Raw genomic sequence first — 23,949 nt, 5'->3', positions numbered from 1 at the left:
AGGCAATATTCATTTCCTGAAAAAGCAGTTGTTTTTCAGAACATTCTCTGTTCTGAAATTTTAATACATAACCTTCTTTCTCCTAAATCCAACTCGTTTCCATGGTAAGAATCATATATCATGAAAAATGCTGAGCAAAATCCAATCTGAATACCCCCTGGGGCTAAGTCATTACCATATGCTCTTTCCTTATGCTGCAGATCCCTCTGGTTCTCAGGGAGGAAACGCATTTCCAAAGACATCTGTGAGCATGTAGCAAATGCATTTGTGAAAATAGAGGAGGAGCTTCCACAGTAAAGTGATTCCTGTGGGAAACACAGATTTCTTCTTTTTTTAAATAACAAGCTGACCTGTAACTGAGCAATCACTGGTCATAGCACTGCCTTTCAGGTAAAAGGCTATCACTTTTCTGTAACATCCATTTTGTTGCTTTCATTGGCATTAGTTGCATAAGATTTGTGTCAAAGGGGGCAGCAAGATCTCCTCTCCATGGAATAATTGGCTTGGCCTCAGACCTAGATAGAGCAGCTGTCATTTACATGAATCGTTGCACAGATTAAGATTTGGATTATTTCCACTCTCTTCAGTGTGTTACAGATGAAATGCCTCAATTAGACGTGATCCCTTGCTACACTGCCATTTATTCCCACCACTCCAGAACGTGTCACTGTTGGCAAACCATACTGGGTACCAAGACACCATCCAAATCTGGGTGATGGTTTCTGAAGGTAGTGGTTAGTAACAGAAGTGCTGCAGTTTTTGGCTCTCTATGGTAAAATGGGTCTGTAGAAATAATTAAGACAGATGGAGCAGCCTCCAAGCGCCGTGCAGCCATATCATCCTCAGCTATTAACCTTTTGCCTGGACAGAGGCAAAGGGGGTAAAATCATCTGAGATTGCTGTTTAGGGAATCTTGCTTTTCCCTGTTTATATCTCCTTTCAACAAGACGCTCCCTGCTCATCCTTTGCAGCACAAGGCCGGCTTTTGGTGTGCACAAGCACATACCATAGCTCATTAATCAGCCATCCTCCAGTTCCCTAAAGCTATGTGCATCACCTTGATGCTTCTATTTTCCTGTGCTCTTTCTCTGTTGTGCCATTAATACAACCTTGACACAAAGCTTGCTGAGAAAATCACGTTGCCTTACTGCAGGCCTTTTATTTTGGTTAGTCAATCTGTTTGACATAACTTAGCTGTAAAAATATTTTGATGCATATCATCTGACAAAGAGATGTTGAACTTTAGCCAGGCTAAACACTTATCAGCAAAATATAAAAATTGTATTTTCCTTCCTTCCACAAAATTAATTCTTTCTCACTATTTCCAAGTCAGTGGACGTAGAAGTGGCTGGAAGGGAAACCCAAAACAAGGTATATGAAACCTGAAATATTATAGGCAACATGAAACCCTGTATATGTATGTGTGAATCCATCTTGTTACTATTTCAAACAAAGAAAATAGTTCTTAACCATAAGTAACCAATTTATGTTTAGGCTGCTGTTCTTTAGGGAAAATAATTAACTGTTTGTTCTTTAAAAGTTGGAGTATTTATTTTTTCTAGTTTATCCAGATTACAGTTGTTACAGTCACAAGCTTCATATAGTGAAGAGGCAGCTCTTGTAATTTTTTTCTAAACTGAGTCCAGAGCTAAGCATGTAGCTTCTTCTACTCAGCTAGACATGTTTCTGCTTGTGGCTGGCTGGGGTCTCCTTTTTTAGCTAGGCTGAATTAGCACAGGGCCACCATGTACACCATGTGTATGCAGAGTGAAGGCACTGCAAACTCACTCTAGGTGGTAATTTCCCTGCAGGGGATGTTATCAAAGTATCAGAACATTAGCTGTGCTTACATTTGAGAAATGCATTTTATGCCATATATGTATATATAGCATTCTTGACCCTTAGTCTTGGCTCCAAGCTTTCCTATGTGTCCAAAACATATACATAACAGATGTTTCTTTGTTTTACACCAGCCACTGTAGACACAGCTGATACTCTTCAGTAGATGTGTTTATGGAAACTTTCAGGCAAAATTTCTCAATCACCTGGTAAACATTTTAATTTGAAATCTGACTTTCTTCTGTGCAATATGAAGCTTGACTTTTGACTCACTCTTTCCCACCTTTTTTGTGTGTGTGTGTGTGTGTGTGTGTGTGTGTGTCACTCCTGACACGCTTAAACTGTGCTTTACCTGGTTTTCACTTTTTCCTGGACTGTGAAGCTCAGACATTTAGACTGTTTTCTTGCACCAAGTGGTTTTATGAATTAGAGTGCAAAACAAAATGGGGGAAATGGTATCCACTTCTTAACAGAAATTTATCACAGTTCCTAAGGGCTCAAAACTGGTGATTTCAAACACAAGATCAAAAAGCCTTTGGCCTCCTGAAAAAGGAAGCATTAGCCCCAGCTTTTTGTACCTTTTTCAGCTTATTTTCCAGCCTTGTTTCCTCAACTGGTTTATTGAAGCAGAAACCACATGGCCCAAGAGAAATGTCTGCTACTCTTAAGCACTTTGTATGACAGTCAACCAGTTTGCACCTCTTTATTTATGCAGCTTATATTAAGTTACCTTCAGAGGACCCTATTTTGATCTCACCCCTTAAAAATAGGAGTAAGTTTCATTAAAGCACAGAGTATACAGCCAAAGGACAGGCATAGGCAAGATCGGTGTAAGACATGCAGTGTCTCGTATGTTGCTATGCATGCTTCCTCGTTGCACCAACCCAGCTGGGGCTTTCATTGTAACATGCACAAAAAGACTTCCCAAATGTGAAATAAGAAAGATGCTTAATTGCTCTAATTTCTCCAGGGAAATCCTCTCCTCCCTTCAGGGGTGGAAATGGCCATGTGACTTCATGAACTGGTTAGACTGGCTGCTAACTGTGCAAAATATTGCTGCGCTTGATAGATTTCCTCTTGCTATTTCTCATAACTCATAAACTCATCCCTCATAAACTCATCAGGGAGATACTGTGTACAAAAGCAGCATTCAGGCAAATTCCCCTCTCCTCAAAGTCGGAGTGCATAAAGCTTAAAGAATTCACAAACTAAACCAGGATCAATAAAAACATGATTGAAAAATGTCTTTCATTTTTCTGTTTCAGACCTCATTCCCCTATTTTATTAGAAAACACTTCTACATCTTAAAGTAGTTCACTTTAAAGATCATGTTTTTTTACATCCATGTTTAAAACTACTCTTGATAACAGTGGGTTTCAGGTATTGTCCTTTTTCCTAGGTAAAATGGTTTTTCCAGCAGCCAAGAACCACTTTCTACAGAGAAGAAACAGTTTTCACCTCCCAACATCTGTTGGAAATACATTATTAAAAGCTAGTACTACAGAGCCTGGGTTTGATTTCCACTTAGCAGTGCTTTAATGAACTTTTTTTTTTTTTTTTTTTGCCTTTAGGCTTGTCAAATGTGCACTGAAATATGCATTTGGGCACATTGCTGCAGTCCTGCACAAGACACAAAACAGAAACAGCCTCTACTGCAAAGTGCATAGTTTAAAGCTTCATTGACGTGATGAGACAAAAGTGCAGCAGATCTTGTCCTCACTCAGAATCTGGATCTTGAAAACTGGAATTCCCAAGAGGAAAGCCAACAGTCGGAGAAATGTTGAGGGCAATGTTGCAGTTGTCTGTTAAGAAGAGCTTGTCAGTGCCCTTTTTTCAGATATATAGGCCTTTCTATGTTCATTATTTGAATTTAAGTGGGATTTTTAAAACCAATTCTTAAAATAGAGCAGTATTCTGAAGGTTTTTCAGGCATTCTCTCATTAGTTTAAATGAGCGGAGCTCATGTGCACCAAGCTGTTCTTACAAAATGGCTCGCAGGAAAAACACTCTGTCCCCAAAGTTTACAACTTCAGAGGCCTCCAGCTGACTTCCCAGGCCTGAGATATTTTCTTCATGCTATCTTTAATATAAATGACAGGTGGTCAGTTACCCTTATTCATGTGAGTAGTCCTAAGAGTTGGCCTCAGTTTCAAATTTTGAAGAATGATTGACCATCATGGCCATCTCAGAGCTAGTATCCAAGCTACTGACATTTAGGAAAAAACCCTAAATTACACATCCAATGCACCATTTAAAAGGAATCATGAATACAGGCTTATTCCCAATTCATTCATTAAGTCTTACCAAGGATATGGATGGTAATCTGTGAGGAAAAGAACCCATGACAATGACATTTGTCTTTCTCATTTCAGTTACTTAAGAGTTCAAGAAACGCATTTCCCTTGATAAGAATTTACTCTGAAATGTATTTTTTCTGCATATAAATACTTTGCTTTCAGTGCAGGTTACTTTGCAAATTTATATTTTGGGTTGTGGGTTGTTCTTTGTTTAGAATCTTCACTTTCTGGAACTTTGTAGGTAGTGTTATGACTCAATATAACACTCATACTCAACTTTGTATTTTTGGAGAGAAGAAAAGCACTTTCAATTTCTCTGTGTTCTTTGTAATTAAAGGAGCAAAAAGCTGGAGCTAGGTAGGAAGCAGTTTTCATAACCAGGATGCATGCCACTTTAATGACATAAAAGGATCAAGGGAAAAATCCTTAGCCCAGAGGAATTGCATGTCAATGGATTAAGTGTTATTTTAGCAGCATGTAAGCCATTGAATCTGCTCTTTCTGTAGCATTCTGGGGGCCTGTGTGAACTGACCTTAGAAGAAAAAATGTTCATCATTCTGCTGATTCAAAAAAATGTCAAGTATAAAAAGACAAAATGTGTCCCTCATAGAATGATTGATTATTCAGGTTGGAAGGTACCTCCAGAGGTCCAACCCTTTGCTCAGAATAAGGCCAACTTCAAAGTTAAATCAGGTCACTCAGGACTTTGTCCAGATAGGATGGTTCAGCTCCAAGGATGTAAATGCCACAGCCTCTCTGGGAAATCTGTTACTGTTTTACCACTCTCATTGTGAAGAATTTCCAACAGCAATTTCCCTTGATGAACCTTGTGTCTGTTGCCTCTTTAACTTTCACTGTATACCTCCGAAAAGAGCCTAAGTGTATTTTCTCTGTACCCCCTTTAGACAGTGGAAAACAACAAATAGATTCATCTTGTGTGGCTGAGCAAACTTAGACACATCTAGAGCCAAAATAATTGTGTTTATAGAAACTACTTTTTCAAAAGCAATGTTGAGCTCTGTATGTATTTTGTGTTGGTGGTTGCACACATAGTAAAAGGAATCCTTGGGAAGAAAGGCAGTGTTCAAGGTTTCAGCCTCCTATTTGATAGTAAGGCACCTTCCTCTTCTGAAAGTCAGGCACTTTGCTCTCAGTCAAGGACCTTAAACAAACTGATGGTGTTTCAGCCTTGGATGAAATACCAACTCATTCTTTCTGAGTAATATTGTCTCTAAAACCTTGCTTATGCCCCTCAAGTAAGGAGATGTGACTAAAGAGACACGCTCAAAGAAGGAATGGAAAAAAGAATGAAGTAAGTGTCATTTTCATTATTATTTTTCTAATGATAATTTAATTCCTCTACAGATCATGAATACTGTCAATCACTATGTCTCACAAAAATGGGAATACATGAGTATTTCACCGAACTTTTAAAGGAAGAATTACACATATTCAATTTTTCTTGATGTGAAAAAACATTGGTGAGCTGTCTACAGTAGGTCTCAATCCCAAATGGGAGGGCATGCTAGGTTAGATCTGAACTGCATGCCTAGGAGGAGCCAGATTGGAACAAAATAAGTATATGAAGCCACTGTTGATCATCCTCACTCCCATCTGTCTTGGATCTGAGGCCAAAGGGTTTATCTCTGAGGTCTTGATGTGTCTGAACAAACAACAGGTCATTTAAAACAAATACTGAACATTGAACAACTATCAGTTAATGTTTACATTGCAGAGCTTGTTATCATTATATTTAATGGTGCTTAAATATACAGTAGAATTACGCTAATATATATGTCACCTGCCTTGGAAGGTCTACCAAGATAAGATTCTAATTTTGCTTACAAATAGAATTGTCTTGGATCTGTCCTATCTAGAAACCTGTATCTTGCTGTCACTGTCTGAGCACTTTAAAATGTGATGTTCCTCTGGGTGGATGGTTTTTCACTGAACTCCAGGCAGTGCTCATGTTCCCTTACCAGTAAGAGTGCTACTGGTGCCAGCATGTTATGTTGTACTTGCTCCATTCATACCTCTAGAAAACAATACAAACACAGGGCAGTCCAGAGTCATCTGGACACTCTGAAAATATACCTTCTACACTACTAAACTTTATTTGCATTCTTGTGAACACAAAACATTGCCTCTGCACCTGAAAATATAGTGCTCTGGTCAATACAAATGTGGTACTTCCCCAACTTTCACAGTATCTGTTTAGGAAAGAGATGGTGACTGACTCTGATTCTGAAAGGTAAGTTGGGTAACTTTGTAAGAAAAGGAGCTGGAAATAGCACTCGTTACATGCAGGTTACTTCTTTCTGCATGTACCTAGGAAAAGAAGAGCAGAGGCCTGTAAGTCACATCAAGGAGCAGTTTATTCACAAGGCAGCTAGAAAGCCTGTAAATTTCTGGCAGACAAGACATTGCAAATATCCTGCATATTTACTTTAACATAAACCATAAAAAAAAAGAGATCGGTATCACCAAAATATATGTTGCAAAGGAGACCAAGGCATCAGATAAATTGCAGTGTTTGGCCTGTATTGGAGAGACTTGCCTCAAGGCTCAGTAATTGCTACAGCCTGCTGTGTAAGAAGGATGGCAATGAAACAGGTAGGTCAAACACAAAAAAAAAGCTCTGTTCCCTACAAAGAAATTACACTCTTGCATAAAACCAGGGCACTCTTTCTGGAAGATCTGTGTGTATTCATGTAGAAAGAACGAACCAAACATAATTACTTGCAATACAACCATGCATATAATTACAGTTGTGATAGTATGTGAAATGAGCCAAAACATTTGCTGGGCTGTTTTCTTTAGAAGGACCCAGAAAACATAATAATATCCCTGCCAATCTAGAAAAATACAACTTCTGTGACACATGGACATGGCTTTGAAGAAATTTTGGCTGCCCTGTCAGATGTGAACAGACTTAGACTTTTTTGTTCTCTTCTGGGTTAACACACAGCCTGGGAAGTAAATGTCATGCATGTATTATTTCTGAAATACAAAGTAATCTTTGCTTTCTTACCTTAGCTCTTTATTTTGTCTTCTAGTTCAGTAGTTTTCAAGATCCTTCCAATATATGAACCCCAGAAACATTCCCAGTGGGAAGATGGACCAATTTCCCATACATCGATTGTTGTAAAGCATTTACATATTTGCTGTCCTTGGTCACTTTTCACTGACTCTTTAAAAGCAGACTCCAGTCCCCCATGGTTTTGCAGTCCACAGCCTGAAAACTTCTGCTCCAGACACTTTTCACTTTTGATAATGTGTTTCTCTGTCATTGTGTTTTTGAGCAGCTGCTGTTCAGAAGTAGGTCAGCATGTGCCAGCTACTCATGATCTGAAGAAAAGGGGACACTGTGGGTCATGCATCACCATGGCTGTGGGAGTCCTGATCCATGAATTGAGTGTCTATTCAATTGCTACTTCAGTTTCTCAGATCACACAGGCACACAGACATGCACACGCACAAGCACAGAGTACACTATAATTTTTTAATCATGAGCAAATACCTGCTTCCTATTTACAGACTTACAAGCTGCGTAAGTCATCAGTGTTGAGTGGATTTTTCCAGAGAGAGGAAGAAAGAAAATTTGATGGGGACAGCAGGATTCAAGCCACTTCTCTTTAATGAGGACTCCCAGCCTCATCTGCAGTGACCTTCATGGCAGGCCTCCCACGGATTTCAGTCGGGTCAGGGTTTTGCTTTGAAAACTGCATGCTGGAACATGTCACTTTGCTCAAAGAGTGTTTACAACTTGAGGGAAATGGAACTTGTCCATTTAATGTAGAGGGCTTTAAAATCCCCAAGTGGTTCATTTTCCAGTGGTAACTTCCCCAGCATAATACACCGCCTTGTAACCTCAGACCCAGGGGTTCAGCCATCTGTGCCCAAGACCCAGATTTGCAAAGAGTAACAGGTCTCCAAAATGACACCAAGTTATACATATTAGAACATTACAAAGTTCTTGGTTTAAATGCACATTTTTTTCCGTGGATGGTGAGGAAAGGTAGTTCAAGGTTGCCCAATGTAAAGACAAACATGACAGAATAGCAAGCCCATCTCTACTGCTTTTCAACATGTGGTTACTTTCTATACCCACAAGGTACTTGATATCCATATTCTTCCGAGACCAGCACTAGCCACGTGATTATGTCAAATGCTTAGGGGATAAGTGGTTTGATTACCATAAGCACCTTGCTTAATCTACTAAGTCACGCAGTTCCACCTGGTGGCAAAAATATAAAGATTTTATGTTTGTAGGTTTGTTAAAAAGTTGTCAGATGGTAACAGTTATCCCTACTTTGCCCACTGGAAAAGCAACCAACTGGTATGGAGAGACAAACACATAATTTTGATGGCAAAATAGGTTTGCTATAACCTATGTCATTTTCAGCAATGGTTAAAAAAGTGTGTAAAGATCCATTCAAGCTCTGGAAAAATTAACTGTTATTGACATCTTTAAAACGTGAGTCTGTCATCCTTGACCACCCTGTAAGGACATGTGAGTTTGTATCTACCAGCAACCCAACTCTATTTTGATGAATGGATTCTTAACCAAAAGTGATAATTTCCTCACTTTTTGCAAAATCCTTGTGCTAGGATTTTTTTTTTTTATTATTCCTCTCCACTAGACTCTTTAATGACATGAATGTTATTATCCCATTTCCTACCGAGTTTGCCTGAGACTTTAATACATGAAATTACTTGCTCCTGCAGAGCAAGTAACTATGACAAGCAACACAGTACTATTGTTAGTATGCTGTTCCAGATGCTCGAGTTAATCAAATAAGAAGAAAATGTGGCTTGTAGAGCAAAATTTACTTGCTATTTTGTCAAAACCTGTGCATTCCATTAGCAGTAAGAAGAACATCAACAAATAACAATCACAATGCTATCATTCTTGCCCCTTTAGTTCTAAAGTGACAGACTTAAAGGCAGGAAAATATCACCTGAATTTAACAAAGACTTTTTGTCTTTTTTTTATAAAGACATTACTGTTATTAACCATAATTGTAAAGATTAAAAATCTCCTTCCTATCTTTTTAGTTATCCTCTATTAAAAATGTTGAGCTTTACTTATAGGATGAGCTTGTTTAGCTTCAAATCCAACCTTTAAGCTGGATTTTACAGTATTGTTGCCTACAAAAGGCTCTGCCAAAGACAGGTCTGTTCCTGAAACCTGGGAGCTCGACCCAGCCACAGAGTAACCACATCATTGTGTTCCCATCTCACCACAATGAGATCTTCTACTTTGTTGGGACAGAACAAACTTAAAAAATTACTAGCTCCTTAGTCATTTGAACACAGTTTCTAAGTACAGGATTTATACACATTGTGCTGCCCTTGCTCTCTGCACTTGAAGCTAGTTCTGTTTCCTTGGGAAATCCCAGGTCATGCATACACTCTTCCCTGGAGTGTCACTGTAGGGACTTCCAGGGTACTCTAACTTCAGAGTTTCTGCCTTTGCAGCCACACAGGATTGAATTTGAGGAGACACACATGTACTATAGCAGTTCATGTGCATGGTTACTCCTTACTTTTTAATAGCAGTGGTGCAGAAATCCAGACAAATCAAATAATGGAATATTATACTTCCCACTTCAGAGTCCTCACTGCTCTTAAATTCTCACTGTGTTTTCACTGTGGACCTCTGAAGCACCCAGAAATTTTTCCTGTAGCTTCAGGTTTCTCCTCTGAATCACTATGAAGCTAAAAATGGTGTGCCCTCTGCGATAAATTTCATTTCTCCTTGGTTGATCTCACTGTGTAATCCACCCTCTTCAGACTACAATAGCAATTCTCTTCATCTTCACATATTTCCACATTTTTGTTGCTTGTAAATCCATTCTCTGACTTTTTAGGCACTTTGTTTTTAAAAGGCTTTACCACAAGTTGTCTTTTTGTTGTTCAGATTCTCACTGAAATGCCATTTTTTTCAAATCCTACCCCGCCTTAGAGATATTGCAGAAAAATAGTTTCTATGGGTTTCTACTTCCCATTCTTTCAGGGTGTTTCTAATCTGACTGGCAGTCACCTAAGTTCCACATTGCTCCCAAGACTTGATTCTAGTACCAAATAATGGACTCCATAAGCAGGAATTATTTATAATTCTGGACCTTCATAACATAAGACAGAATCCACAGGGCTTATAAAAGCAGACTCCGGAAACTGCCACTTCTCTGGATGAATAAAATCACTTCTTAAACTTCTCTTTGATAAGCAGAATAGACTGTGATCCTTGGCATCACCATTATAAATTATGGTGCTTTCCTCCCCAGCCTTAAGCTATTATCAAGTTTTTCACTGAATGTCAATAAGGTAACATTTCATTAGTGATCATACCAGTAATCATATCATAAAACAATTCATTAATCTAATTTCAGAGGGTTCATGGGTATAATGAAGAGTGTGAGGATAGGGATAGAACCTGGAAACAGCCTGCTGCTTCCAAAAGGATGCCCTAAGAATGGTGTAACTAAGCTACATTCCCAATTGCATCCTCTCATCAAATTTTTCATCTGAAGCTGTTGCAGTGGCACAAACTTAAAGAGCTTGTGTGGTGGTCTGGGCATTTTCCTGGAAAGTAGGGGTTTTAATTTCCTGGAAAAGAGGCAAAGTTGGGAATCCATCTAATAATATCCTCTAACCATTGAGCTGATCTCTGAAAATCTGCTCTGTTTGAAGCTATATTTTAAGAGGAAGAACCAATGTTCTGTTCAGTTTGCTGGAGCTGAAACTTGTTACTCAGCAAAGATAGAAAGTGTGATTTGATAATGATACTCTAGTCAAAAGATCATGTATTCTGGGACTATTTTTTGTAGAGGTCACTGGGCACTTCTGAATGACAAGGCCATCTTTTTGGAAGCACTCCCTCCTCCTCAGTTGAATAAAAATCAAATACCCTGTATACCACAAATGACAAATCAAGCTATGCCTACCCTATCCTGAAAAATCAGGAAAACTGATCAACAGTGAAAACTGTCTTCACCCTTTTTCCATCTCTCATTTGTTTCCCTCACCCATGCAGCAGTCTGGTTTCCTCCAGCTGTGATTCCTCCTCTTCTTGCACTCTTAGAAATCCACAGAAAGGATCCTCAGGATTAAATATTAGGAAGGGCAGGGGCAGGGTATCATTCCAACAAGAAGATGGTGGAGATTAAAATGTAATGTAATAAAACAAGTCTTTTAGAAATATGCACTTACAGACATTTAACTATAAGCAGACCATTTCATAGCTTTTATTACACTGGACTTCTGCCAGTAAATGAAAATCGCACATAACATGCAACTTTCACAATGAGATTTTTCCCTTATTGCATCTAACTACCAGAGACAGCAGTCACCTCCATTGGTGCTCTGCCTTTGGCCCCCTTCTGAGATTTAGGCCATTAAATTGCTTTCACATGACAGGACTTGGAATGCTGAAAATCAATCCAATTTATAATTCTGAAGTTTAGTTTCCTTTCAAGAGTCGTATTTCAAAAGTTCACAGCTGAACCCCTTCCTCTTCTACCTTCAAACCAGAATCGTTTAAAGGTAATTTAAACACTTTGAGAAGATTGTAACATAAGCTCTTTCACTGCATTCATTTATTTTTCAACATGAAAGAGTTAACAAAAGAAAAACTTTTTAGAAGTATCAAGCACTAATATTAATGCATTAATTGTGGAGAGTATCAGAAAGAATGAAGATTGCCTGATTGTTGTTTATTTGCATAAGTAATTTATTATGCAGTTGAACAGCTCGTTTTTAAGCTTTCTTCTCCCTGACACAGACTAGGAGACACACTGATCTACTTTCTGGCAAACTAGTGCTATACTGAATGATGGATTTGGACACCATTGGCCAATCTTCACAAATACTTCGGGATAAAGAAAACTACTTTTTTTTTTTTTTTTTTTTTTTTTTGATTACAGCTCCTCTTGCACTGAAATCTCTTTGTGTAGGAAAAAGATTATGTACCAGCATTTAAGTGCTCTTGGTACATTTATTCCCACTGGCCATGAAAGAACTGTGTTCATTTCTTAGCCCATTAATTCTATGTGATTGTTTCACTAAATGGAGCCTTACTGTACATTTTAAAGGTCTTTTCAGTAAGATTAAAAGCAACATAATAAGTGATGTATAAATATTTGGATATTCTGTTATTTACTAAACAGAATACAAAGCATTTGCTTTTTTCCTGGGTTCCTTCTTTGCAGTATCCAGCCTTAATTTATGGCCCAAGGGTTACTATTATACAAACAATCATTTATTTCAGAAGAAATGTGATCATTACTAAGCTTTGCTATTGGTTAAAGAAGAACCTTTGCTTTCTTTATCCCAGCTGAGTTGAGGTACTTGCCTTAGGGTTCAGGCAGGAGAATGGAAAGCAGATGAAGCATGTGGAAGATTAACTACACAAAGAAACTGCCTAAACAAAGAAAGGGCAATGACAGGAGGAGGAGAAAAAGTCTCTCAGCCTAGATAGGCATACTGGAAAAGAAAATGTAGGTAGATGCTCACTACTTTGTATCTTCACAAAAAATGAGGAAGAAAGTCATCAGCCATTCCCGTGGACTGACCTGTGTGTACGTAAGCAAAGCGGGCTTGCAGACACTTCCTGATGGGAAAGGAAATGCAGCAGCTCATGGATGACACTGTTCATTAACCCAAATGCCGATACAAGGAAGATTGTTTAAAGGTGAAGCTCTTCTTTCTGGTCTGTTTACACTCATGCTGGACACCAGAGAAGTCTATTTCATCTTATTAGAGACTCAAATTAAATCTGCAGAAATCTCTTCAACCACATTACCCCTCTATGTCCCACTACTCCATATGTCCCAAATGCACCAATGACTTTTGTCTCATGTACTTTATAAGGGATTCATCTTACCCAACTAAATAAAGTTTTAAAAAGTTTAAACATTGGCACTACTCACCCTGGCTTCCTTTGCACTCAAATGACAAAAACAAAAAAAAAAAAAGGACACATTTACATGACTTATCTTAGCCATATGTCTTAGAAAGAGATGAACTACCCTCTGGAGTTGCTCACTTTTTTCTACTAAATGGAAAAGAACACTATAGTGAGTAATACAAGATTCAAAGCCTAACCCTGAAGCATCTAACTGAAGAGAGAACACATTCTTGTATACAAGCAGAGAGTTAACTTTTTGCTTGAGGAAAGTCTCCGCTAGACATTTCCAGGAGACTGACAGTGTCATTGCAACAGTGTGTTACCAGCTGGCAATCATAATAATCCCAGGAGGCCTTTTTATTCCTATTTTTCCCACGAAAATGCATTCCTTAATGCATTGGCAGATGCTCACTGCCAGTTAAGTATCATTTTGCCTGGTACCAAGTCAAACTGAAACCAGGGTCAGTATTGGCAATACCTCAGAACAGTGTCTAGCACAAAGTGTCCACCAGCAGACCCAAGGAGACATCTCTGGAAATCCTCTTGGTATAGACAAACCTTTGGAAGGTCTCCAGTGTATTTCCTTGTTCTCTAATAAAAGATACTGCATGCCAGAGACATGCAGTCATTATCGTTAAACTTGATAATTCTTATGGGTGGGATCCTTCCCCTTCAATAACTAGCCACAGGACAGATATTTATTTGGAAAATCTTTACTCACTCTACATTAAAGAACTTGTGTTTAATTATTTTTAAAGAAAAAGTATTCCTGGTTTTACATAGCTTCTAGCTGTAAAGTGTGATAGTTCATAGAGCAAAACAGCATTCCTGGAAATATAAGGTTGGTTTATTTGGACTGCTTTGCTATTTTTGTGCTTAAATAAATATGAGTTAGGCTGGAATATGAGTAGGAGTAATATACTAACACTTCATTTGCAACCATACACCGTTCTTTCTTTCCCAAATGAATTCAGACTTACTTCTATTCCTCAGCTACAACAATAGAAATTTCCACAGATAACTGACGCAGACTTTTTGAAGCTAGGCTAAAAGCAGCAAAGAGTTTAAGTATTTAGAGTTGTGTTACTTTTAACTGATAATTAAAACAGGAAAGCTTGAACACAACTATGTTAAGAAGGAAAAATCCAAACACAACAGAAGTCCTACTGGAGCCCTGTGAAAGCCATCTGAGTCTGCCCATGGACTTTAACCATCTTTGGATCAGTCCATCATTAAGCATTTGCCTGGATGTGATATTATAGGCCTTTGATTTCTGACTTTGTATCAATGACTTCTGTGATATAACTCGTCTGGACTCATCTTTCTTGAGGTTTTAGCATTTGGACAAATGGACATAGAATTTAGGCTATCTATCTAACAGGGCTGTCATCTGGACGCCATGTTAAAAGGAAGAATTTTTAAAAGTTTTGCCACAGAAGAGGCACATATCAAAGTCATATAACCTGGGGATTTTCAGTGATCCTTATGATAGAGTATTCTTCTGAGACTGTGAGTAATCTGAGATGAGCTCTGGTCTATCCAGAGTGAATGACAAATCTGTTCATAACAACGAGATCAGAGGTGTGTACCTGGATTCCCCTGGGGAGAGATTGGTTGGATAATGTTACACCACTAAATAGATGATGTGTCAGTATAATGTTTTCTGCACTCAGGCGTTGTATTGGTATAAGTTTTCCTTGAGCTTGTTTAAAAACATGATCTGTAAGCATCTGTGATCAATGTTTCAAGACAAGTTTTACCATCTTCATATAAAAGTTGCATTACCTGAATAATCTCTCTCTATACACTGGGTAATTCTGTCAAAGAATCTAACAACTTTCTCCTCTTTCTTTGCTGAAGACAGATTCTTGACTTCGCTTCAGGAAAGAACTAAGGCAAATCTTCTGAGTAGTCAGCTGATTTTTTATTAAATTAATGTAGTAGACTGCCTAATGAGTTTTTCAGAGTGCAAAGACCTCATATGTTTGAGCAAATGAATTAAATTAGAAGTCTTGCCATCTAGTAGAAATACAATTTTTTAATATTTATAAACATTCATTTCAACTGTTCAGCAACAGCAAATCTGTACTCAGCACAGTCACTATCAGTGGTATCAGGAAAGTCTGTGATTTATCTGTCAGGGGTGGTTTTGCTACTTTGGAGTACAAGTGCTCATTTGCTTGTTTAATAAGTGTCATAATTGTTACTATTAATTGTTAATATTTAACACTGAAAATAAAATTTCACTTTCCATTCCAAAGACATTCTTTACCATTGACATGCATTTCCAGACTCACAGTGATCTTCATTTGCTTGTTCTCTTTCAGATCACACTAAACTGTACATTTATCTCATGGCAGCTCCAAAAAATCTTATGCATCTGTGGAATGTCACATAAATGCTAAAGTGAATTGGATTTAGAATAGCCAAAATGTAAGATCTGGGTGCCTGAAATTCTTCTTTTGTTAAGTTGCTTATGCCAAAATATGCAGTTCTCCAGGGGTTTGTCTATATCTCACAGGCATCTACCAGTTGTAGAACTGCACTGTGGCCTACCTTTTTCTAGTTCTTCACAGTTATGAGGCTTATCTTTCTTGTCACAGTGATGCTTTAAAAAGTAAATTCTGTTTCTGCTATGCCTTTTCTTTCTGTGTACCTTTATTACAGGTTGAGATTAACCACCAACAGTGACATGATTTTTATTTTGCTTTAAGGATACACAATATCTATTGCATCACTATTTTGCCAGGGGCACTCAAAGTGCCCTCGCAGATGAGTGCATGCATGCTTCTGACTCTTGGATATGAAGGGAGCTGTTTGAACAGCTACAGCCAGCTCCATTGTGTTCATAGCAAACTCTGTGAAGTTCCTTTCAGCTACATGTCACTTCCACTTCATGTTGTCTGAAATTTTAACAATAATGGATGGCACTAAGCTCTTTTCAAAATTATTGCTCATTCAGAAGCTGATACCCAAACCTGACTGCACATAATTTTTTTAAGTATGATGACTTTTTCAGTAAGTGTGAAATAATTTTCAGACATTTTTTGGACGTTCAGATATTTTATTCCACACAGTATATTTGGCACTACTATTTACCTATGTGGAAAAAAAAATGGACTAGTCAAATTTGCCATATGAAGATGATACAAATGAGAGGTGCTCAGTGCTTTACTTACAGAAAATAATACTGTTCAGTTTCATAGCATTGTCAACTCTAACTTCAGCTCAGTTGTTCTTTCCAAAGGCTAGGAGTACTTGCTTTAACAGGGAAGCTAGCCTAACTGTTCTGCAATAACTCCCCCATGTGGGCATTCCATTTTACTCTATTATTTAATTTTCAAAACATGAAAGTTGTCTCAACTGTTAGTCTTTCTTTAATGTATAGTGGCTGCACAGACAAATTCTTCTGGCACACATGTCATATGGAAATTTTTATCTCGGTGTCAATAAAATCCAGAGCATGTCATCTACAATAATCTAAGACTCAGCATAGACAGACTGTTTTGATTTCCTACAGGTTAGGAAAGATAGTTCCATTTGGATGAGAATGAGCTGGATTGCCTTTACTGGTAAAAGAAGGCTAAACAGCAATCTTTTCCTCTGATTTATTTGGTTGAGTCTGACTCCTCTGAAAGCTCATGTTAACCAGCCCAGCTTCATCTCAGTTTGTTTAGTGAAGTCAGGCAAAGCCAGTGGCTCTGAGCATGTCTAATCAGGCTAGTCTTTGAAGTACTGGTTAGAGCTGACAGCTATCCTTGCTAGTGCAGTCATCATTGCTCATACCCATGGAGATGAACAGGCAGTACCAATGATTTGGAAGGCACATATGACTTGGAAGGTTTGGAGGATTGTAGACCTTCCAAAACTATGTCTAGTCAGTACAGCTATGAAACTTTATATAAAAAGCTTAATGCAATTAATTAATAGTTTCTAAGCAGCTCGGTCACAATTACTGATTGCTTCCCTGCTTCTTATCTAGAGATAAAAATAGTCATCTAATTACCTGATGGGCTTTGTGAGAATAAATAAACACTGATTTTTGTCTTCATTTTAGCAATGACTGAAATCCAAGTCTCTTAACAGACAGATTACCAAAGCATGAAAGACTCTGCCACATTTCTGCTGCCAGTAGGTTGTATCACACAAGCATCCTACACAGGCTTTTACATGGGTACTAAATGTAAGTAGGCACAAAGAGGGAAAGACATCCTCCAGTTCACTTCCCTCTCTGAGCTGGTTGATTGAACAACAGGCTAGAGGTAGACAGGAGGGAGGTCGTTTTCAGGCTGAGTAAACACAGCAGTTTCTCACCCAACAGTCTCCCCAGTGGCAGCTATTTGACCTATAGGGAACTTCTCCTTTGTCTAGTCAAGAAGAAAATTGTGAAATGGTTCTTCTTTGATGTTATCTTTCTCCTTAAACTTATTTCATCTGGGAGCTAAGATACCAAAATACCACAATAAAGTCCGTTTCCATCTTCGTTTCAGAAAAAAAAACAGTCCCAGGAAGTCCTGGCATCTCTATAGACCTGTTGTTGTTTTGTTGGTTTTTTTTTTCATGTGATTCTAGCCCATATATAAATGTCAATCACTTTGGTCTTTTGTTCAGGGGAAAACAAACGAACAATCCTCCTCTTTTCCCTTTGCTTCTCAAATCTAACAGCTTTTTGGTTTCTCTCATTGTCCAAACTCATTCCCTAGATTTCCTCTTGTATATGCCTGTATCAGCTCTTAGATATGCACGTTTTTTGCACCAACACTTGTATATATGTATCGCTATCAATATATAATTTGCTTAACAACATTTTGTATGTATAACTTTATTAAATGTACAGCTTAAGTAAAATTGACCCTCCATAGGTACTTGTTGAAGTGAACTGAGCCTTTTTTCAGAAATGTTGAAAATTTAATCTTTTTAATTCTTAAGATTTTATTAGTTTGGTGAATCTCGGGTAATCATTTTTCATACTTTTGAGAGTAATTACACTAGTGCATTTACACTTATACCAACACTTGAACTTTCTGGTAACTTCATGAAAATGTTGCATCTCCCCTTCCAGTGACTGAGTGTCTGAAATATCAAACTGAATGCTAGGGCCAGGCTCCCCTGTTTGGGTGTTCAGTGATGTTAATAAACCTGACTAATGTAACATAATCTAGGGATAATAACGTGAACAAATTCTTAGTTTCCTAATTAGCAGATACATACAACAGCTCTCCTTTCATCTGAGCTGGATGTGTGTTGTCACTGTCTGAAAGACAAGTGTTGAAGTTTAGGACTGATACTTAATGTAGACTTCAGCAATACTGCTTTGTTTCAAGTGCTACCTGAATGACTAAGTAAATCTGAATCATCACTTGTTAATTGCTGTAATTAAATAAATAATACCCACTGCATCTTTGTATCATCTGTCCTTCAAGGATATTAAATGATATTCTAAAATTTTAGCGAATACTACAACGTACAAATGAAATAACAGCCTAAGAAAGCAGAATTTGTGAATATGCAGAAGCTGGTGGGGGATATATATTCACACCCGCTGCTTTAGCAGACAAAAAGGTTCAGAAGTGAAGCTTCCTTAGTATCCTGTGCAGTCAATGGAGAGATGCATGCTTCCATGGCCTGAATAAAAAGCACTTAATTTAGACACCTGTACATAGACAGCTGTAAATCCTGCGCAGCCTTCATTTTGCATTGCCTTAATAGGTCTGTTGTTGCACAAGCAGGAAGATATTCTTAAATGAGTTCTTCCGTTTCTCACATTTGACTCATTTTGTTTGTTTTTCAACTGCAGTCCAAATTTGCTCATCTTAACATTAGAAATCATTTGGTCTAATAAGGCTTTTAATTGCTTTGTATACTTTAACATGATCTCAGTAGAAGCACTTATTGTGTGGCCTTATCTTTACTTTTATTGTACTTAGAGTGCTAAACTTTATCCTGAGAATTGCACTGTATGGCATTTTTTTTTATATAGAAAATGTAATACAAGTTTTGCTTGTTCTACTGCTAATTCTCAGAAAATCCCTCATGCAGGAACAGTCTCTCAGGAGAGTATGTAGGAGCTCTTCTCACTGCTTAGCAAATTATCTCTCTCTTTAAATTCCCCAGGTTCTCCAGTGCTCTCAAATATTAAATTGCATTTGTCCCTTTCATACTGAGGAACACAAGAAGATCAGTATCTGCAGATAGAGAAAGCAAAGGTATAGGTCCATGCGCTGAGTAAGGAAGAAAAGATAACCTCTGAGTCTAACTAAACTTCTTGGTATAGTCAGCATCACACAAGCAGGCAATGCAACTAGCATCATTTTCTAGCTGCCTTTTAGTTCCCTTTTTAGATAACCAAATACCACACACATCTGTGTTTATTAGTGTAGCCTTCAGCATAAGTGCAGACTGAGTCCCAGATATGCTTCCTTAATGCTTTAATTGCTCCATTATCTCATAGCTTTGTGCTAAAAATATATAGGCAAATGTTTTAGTTATGCCATCCAGAAATGTACCAGTATGCTTCACATATTACAAAAAGATTAAACATTCAGGGAGCGTGGCAAGATTAAACGTCTGGGGAGAGTGACAGATTTCTGGGAACAACAAACTAGAAAATAAGAGAGGGAGCACTTCATGCTGCTTCCTCTGCTGTCAGCAGAAGGTCTCTGCACACTGCAGAACAAGACACTGACTTTTCTGTTTGCAAATTATGGGCATGTTAATTCCTTCCCTTTCAGCTTGACTGCCGAATCCAGGTAAAACCAGACACTAGTGTAATTTTAGTGTCAATTTTCTCAGTAAATTTAGTTTTCCATGCAGTGTCATTCATAAGCAACCCAGCAGGAGTCAGATTTTAAACTGAGAGGGTACTATCCCACACATTTGTTCTGATCTCTTTAGCAACACAGACTGCCAAATTTTAACCAATACTCTGAACTTATTACCAAAATTTGTTTTTTGTATTATCTAGTCTGGTATTTGACAAGAGAGATGCTGTGAATGGTAATATTAATGCCAACCACATCTTCCTTACAGGCACCTGCTTTCACAGCTGAAACAAACAGCCAGAAATTATTCAATATATACCTAGACAAGTATCTCGTTGTTGGTAAAGAGGAAAGTATTGATCCAGTGGCAAGACAGTTACAGAAATAAATTTAAAAGTAGCAGGAGGAAAATAAAATGGGTTAATCATCAAACACATGAAACGGAACAGAAACCTGGTCATCATCCTAATTTTAACACCAACCTATCACAAACATTCTCTACTTAAAAAGCCCACATTAATGCTAATGTGATGCTTTATCCTCATAAACCTATATATTACAAAACCATACAAATTGATCTTGAAATAGATAAGTGATAAGCCTACAATAAACAACATTCCTTGGCATTATTTTGCTGTGAGTTGTCTGTTCTGTGGTGGATTTATATAACTGAACTTCAGTGGGTTTATGTTAGTGTAAAGGAAAAACTCACAGCTCCTCCTGTTTCAGAGTACACTATTTTCTTTTACTGTTCCGAAGTCATTGGTTGAGATGAACTACACTGAAGAATAACATAGCTAAAACTAGCAAGAACAAACTATTATAACTGATCTTAATCCCATATCACAAACTTCATGACAAAATCTCCTTAACATCACTGTAGGAAAAGATCACTTAAAATACATTGAAAGGCTGGTATGCCGTAAAAGGACAGCAGTCAGTCCAGCTGGCAGGAAACTTACTACACTACACTACTCCATACCTGGAAGAGAAAGATTTAATTATTTCCACAAAATATCTGAGAGGTAGAAGTATTAATTCATATGATTTCACATGTGTTTGTCTGCAAAGTAGCAACTCAAATGCCAAACATCAGTTATTTGCACTTCCTCACTTCAAACAGGTATTCCATCTGTAGGCAAACGAGTCTGGAAAAAAATGGAGAATAAAATAGTTTATTTAACCAGGTTTTGCTAAATAACAACTTTATCAGCTACTAAACATTCTTCATTGACCCAGTAAATTTCATTACATTTCTGACACTTTTCCAGTTTTTCATAAAGATCTGTTCTGCAGAATTTGTCATGTAGCCCTAGGTGAGGATCAGCAAGTCATTGGCAGGTAATCCTGTGTTATGCATCAGTTTAGTCACCCTGTTGCAGACATGTTTGACACATGCTTTGGAAGGCCTGGACGTTGTCAAGCACCTGACAGCATTTTTCTTAATACATGGGATTTGATTTTCTAGGCCTGAAAGTCCAAAGCTGCTGGCTCTTTTGTCAGGGTATCCAAGCATAGAAAGGATGGTCCAATTTATAGGTGTTCTTAAATGCAGTCATCATCCAAAACCAGTTATAGAAGTTGATACTTCTTCTGAGGTACTGTATTATACTCCTAGTGTTGACAAGTCACAAATGTCTTGGGTTTCTTGGAAAGTCTCCTAGAAAATGCTACTGGTGCTGTCCAGTGCTACTGTTAACACATTCTTTCTTACTTCTTTATTTTTCATTTTTCTCCCACTCACTTCATATAAATCAGAACTGTATTATCATTATCTTATTATTTCCAATGAATAATTAATCTCACACACATACACACAATATACATCTATTTCAAATGAAAACTCAGGGCCACTTTTCTTCGTAGACAGCAGGCTGTCTGTCAATGAACTCAAGTGTATAATAAAGCTTGCAGAGTTTATAATGATCTCAAGTTCGTGAATCATATTCTAGGTCAGAAATAATGGCAGAAATTATTAATGAAAATGACGCTGAAATCAAGCATAACAAAAATATCTGTGCTCTCACTTTCAGTTAGTTTTATAGGTCAGCGATTATAGTGCTACCTCAATTACTTAAAAAAGACCTGATTATATTTTTTGAATATATAAGGGATTTATTTCTGTCCTTTCCAAATCAACTTCCCTGCTGGCTCTTGGTTTAACCCCAAAGAAATAAGTCAAATGCCCTGGCATCCTTATAGTCACAGTTTGGAAGAATTCTAACAACTGTAACTAAAATGACAATATCCAGCAGTCATCACTGTTGTGCTAGAACAAAAACAGAGTGTATCTCTCAATTTCAGGCTTCAACAGTTGGGTGACAGTCTAAATGTCTTCAATGGTCAATGGAGTGACAAGAGCCTTCAGAGGACAATGACCTGTCTATCCTAGACCTGTATTTTTGGATAAGGTGAACTGTGTTTCTAGGATGACTACCACTTTCCATCAATACAGATGAAAAATTTGACACCTAACTTTTAGACCAATAAAGTTCATAAAAAAGCTCCACCTGTGATGGAGAGTTTATTTACAGGAGTTCACACTGGTTTAGGAAATAGTCTGAAAGCAATTAAAAAATAATTTTAATTGCTTGCATTTACTTTTAGTTCGTAACAACACTCTCTGTCACCTTTTTGAAATATCTGTGGAAAAGAAAATACAATTTTTCACACATTTTTATTCTTCCTCTAACTACCATATTGTTTTAATGAGACAAATCTTAAGCTAACTGTAATATGACCTTACATTTTTTACTGTCGTGTTGTGAGGACATCTTGTTTTACACTAAGAAGTGTAGCAGATACCATGCATTATACAAACCATTTTTGTCGCCCCTCTTTGAATATGCTGTTAGGGTGCTTCAAACATTTATTTTAACTGCTGGAACTTCCTTGGATTCCCAGAATATTTGCTCTCAGCTTTCTCTTCTCCTGAAATAGATGTCTGGATTTTGTTAAAGTATATAAATAGTCGTGAACAATATGGTATTTTAATGAATTTCAGAGTGTGGGATTTTATGTACTTTCAGAAATGGAGAGCAAGGAATGAAATAACTCACACATATTACAGCTCCTAACAGATACAATAGGCATGTCCAACATCTGGTGGTTCTCAGATGCATATGTGTAATTTTGTCCCTCTCTAGCTAAATTAAATAACATTATGCTACAAAGTCTTGCTTGCTCTTTCATTCCAGGGTTTGTGCTCTTGGCTGCACAATGCTCCAACATCAGCCATAGGCCTGGCTGGTGTACAGCCCACTAATTATAGCATTCATTTTCTGAAGAGTTGAAAAAGATTAATGTAAGTCCCTGTGGCTAAGGAGAGTTTGCAGTCCAGCTTTTCTGCTGGTGAATGAGTGTTCCTGTCACTACATGAGTGAATAAGAGGCAAGAGTTGCAAGTTCCATTTAAAACCATATTTAAGGACCCCAAGGTACCTTTCTGTGTACTGTATTTAATTTCTTCTATACTTTTGACAAATTTGTAGTAATTTATTAATGATAACGAATCTTGTGACTATTTTCATTTTTTAAAATATATTTTTTTAATTTCTGGTGGAAAATACTCAAGTTTGTTGTAGTCTCCAAAATGAGCTCAGGTAACAAAGGTTTTTAAAATCACTATCTACCTGCTTGTGAATTTCAAGGCTGCAAATCTTTTCTCCCTGAACACTTACCCATATCCTTCAGAGACCGTAAATCATAGTCATCGTTAAGCTGTGGTGCTAAAAACATTGATTTTTTTTGAACACTGATATGATTTAGCTTATTCTTTGGCATAAATAATATCACCTGAGTTACATAAATCATGAAACTGGTTTATTTTATTCTTAAGGCCAGATTCTAAAGACAGGGCTGGACCATGGTGGATAGTTACATGTGCAAGAAAAAGACCTAATTGGCTGATTTTTGCAAACAGTTGATACCATAACAACTTCACACCATAATGACTTCTCTTCTTTCAGATGTGCAAGTTGAAAAATTAGTCTTTTTTCACTGTTAAAATAGTTAGAAAAATTATCCTTTAAGCAATCTCAGTGTAAAAAATAGAGCAAGCATTTTTAGTTGCTTTTACAAATTAAAATTCTATTTTCTGATTCTTAAAGCATCCAGCATTTGTCAGGCACATTTCCGAATAA

Source organism: Tyto alba, unplaced genomic scaffold, assembly GCF_018691265.1.
Source record: "Tyto alba isolate M040663 unplaced genomic scaffold, T.alba_DEE_v4.0 Super-Scaffold_13, whole genome shotgun sequence".
In the NCBI taxonomy this organism is placed as follows: Eukaryota; Metazoa; Chordata; class Aves; order Strigiformes; family Tytonidae; genus Tyto; species Tyto alba.
The sequence above is the reverse complement of the archived record's forward strand: the minus strand, read 5'-3'. Positions refer to the sequence as shown.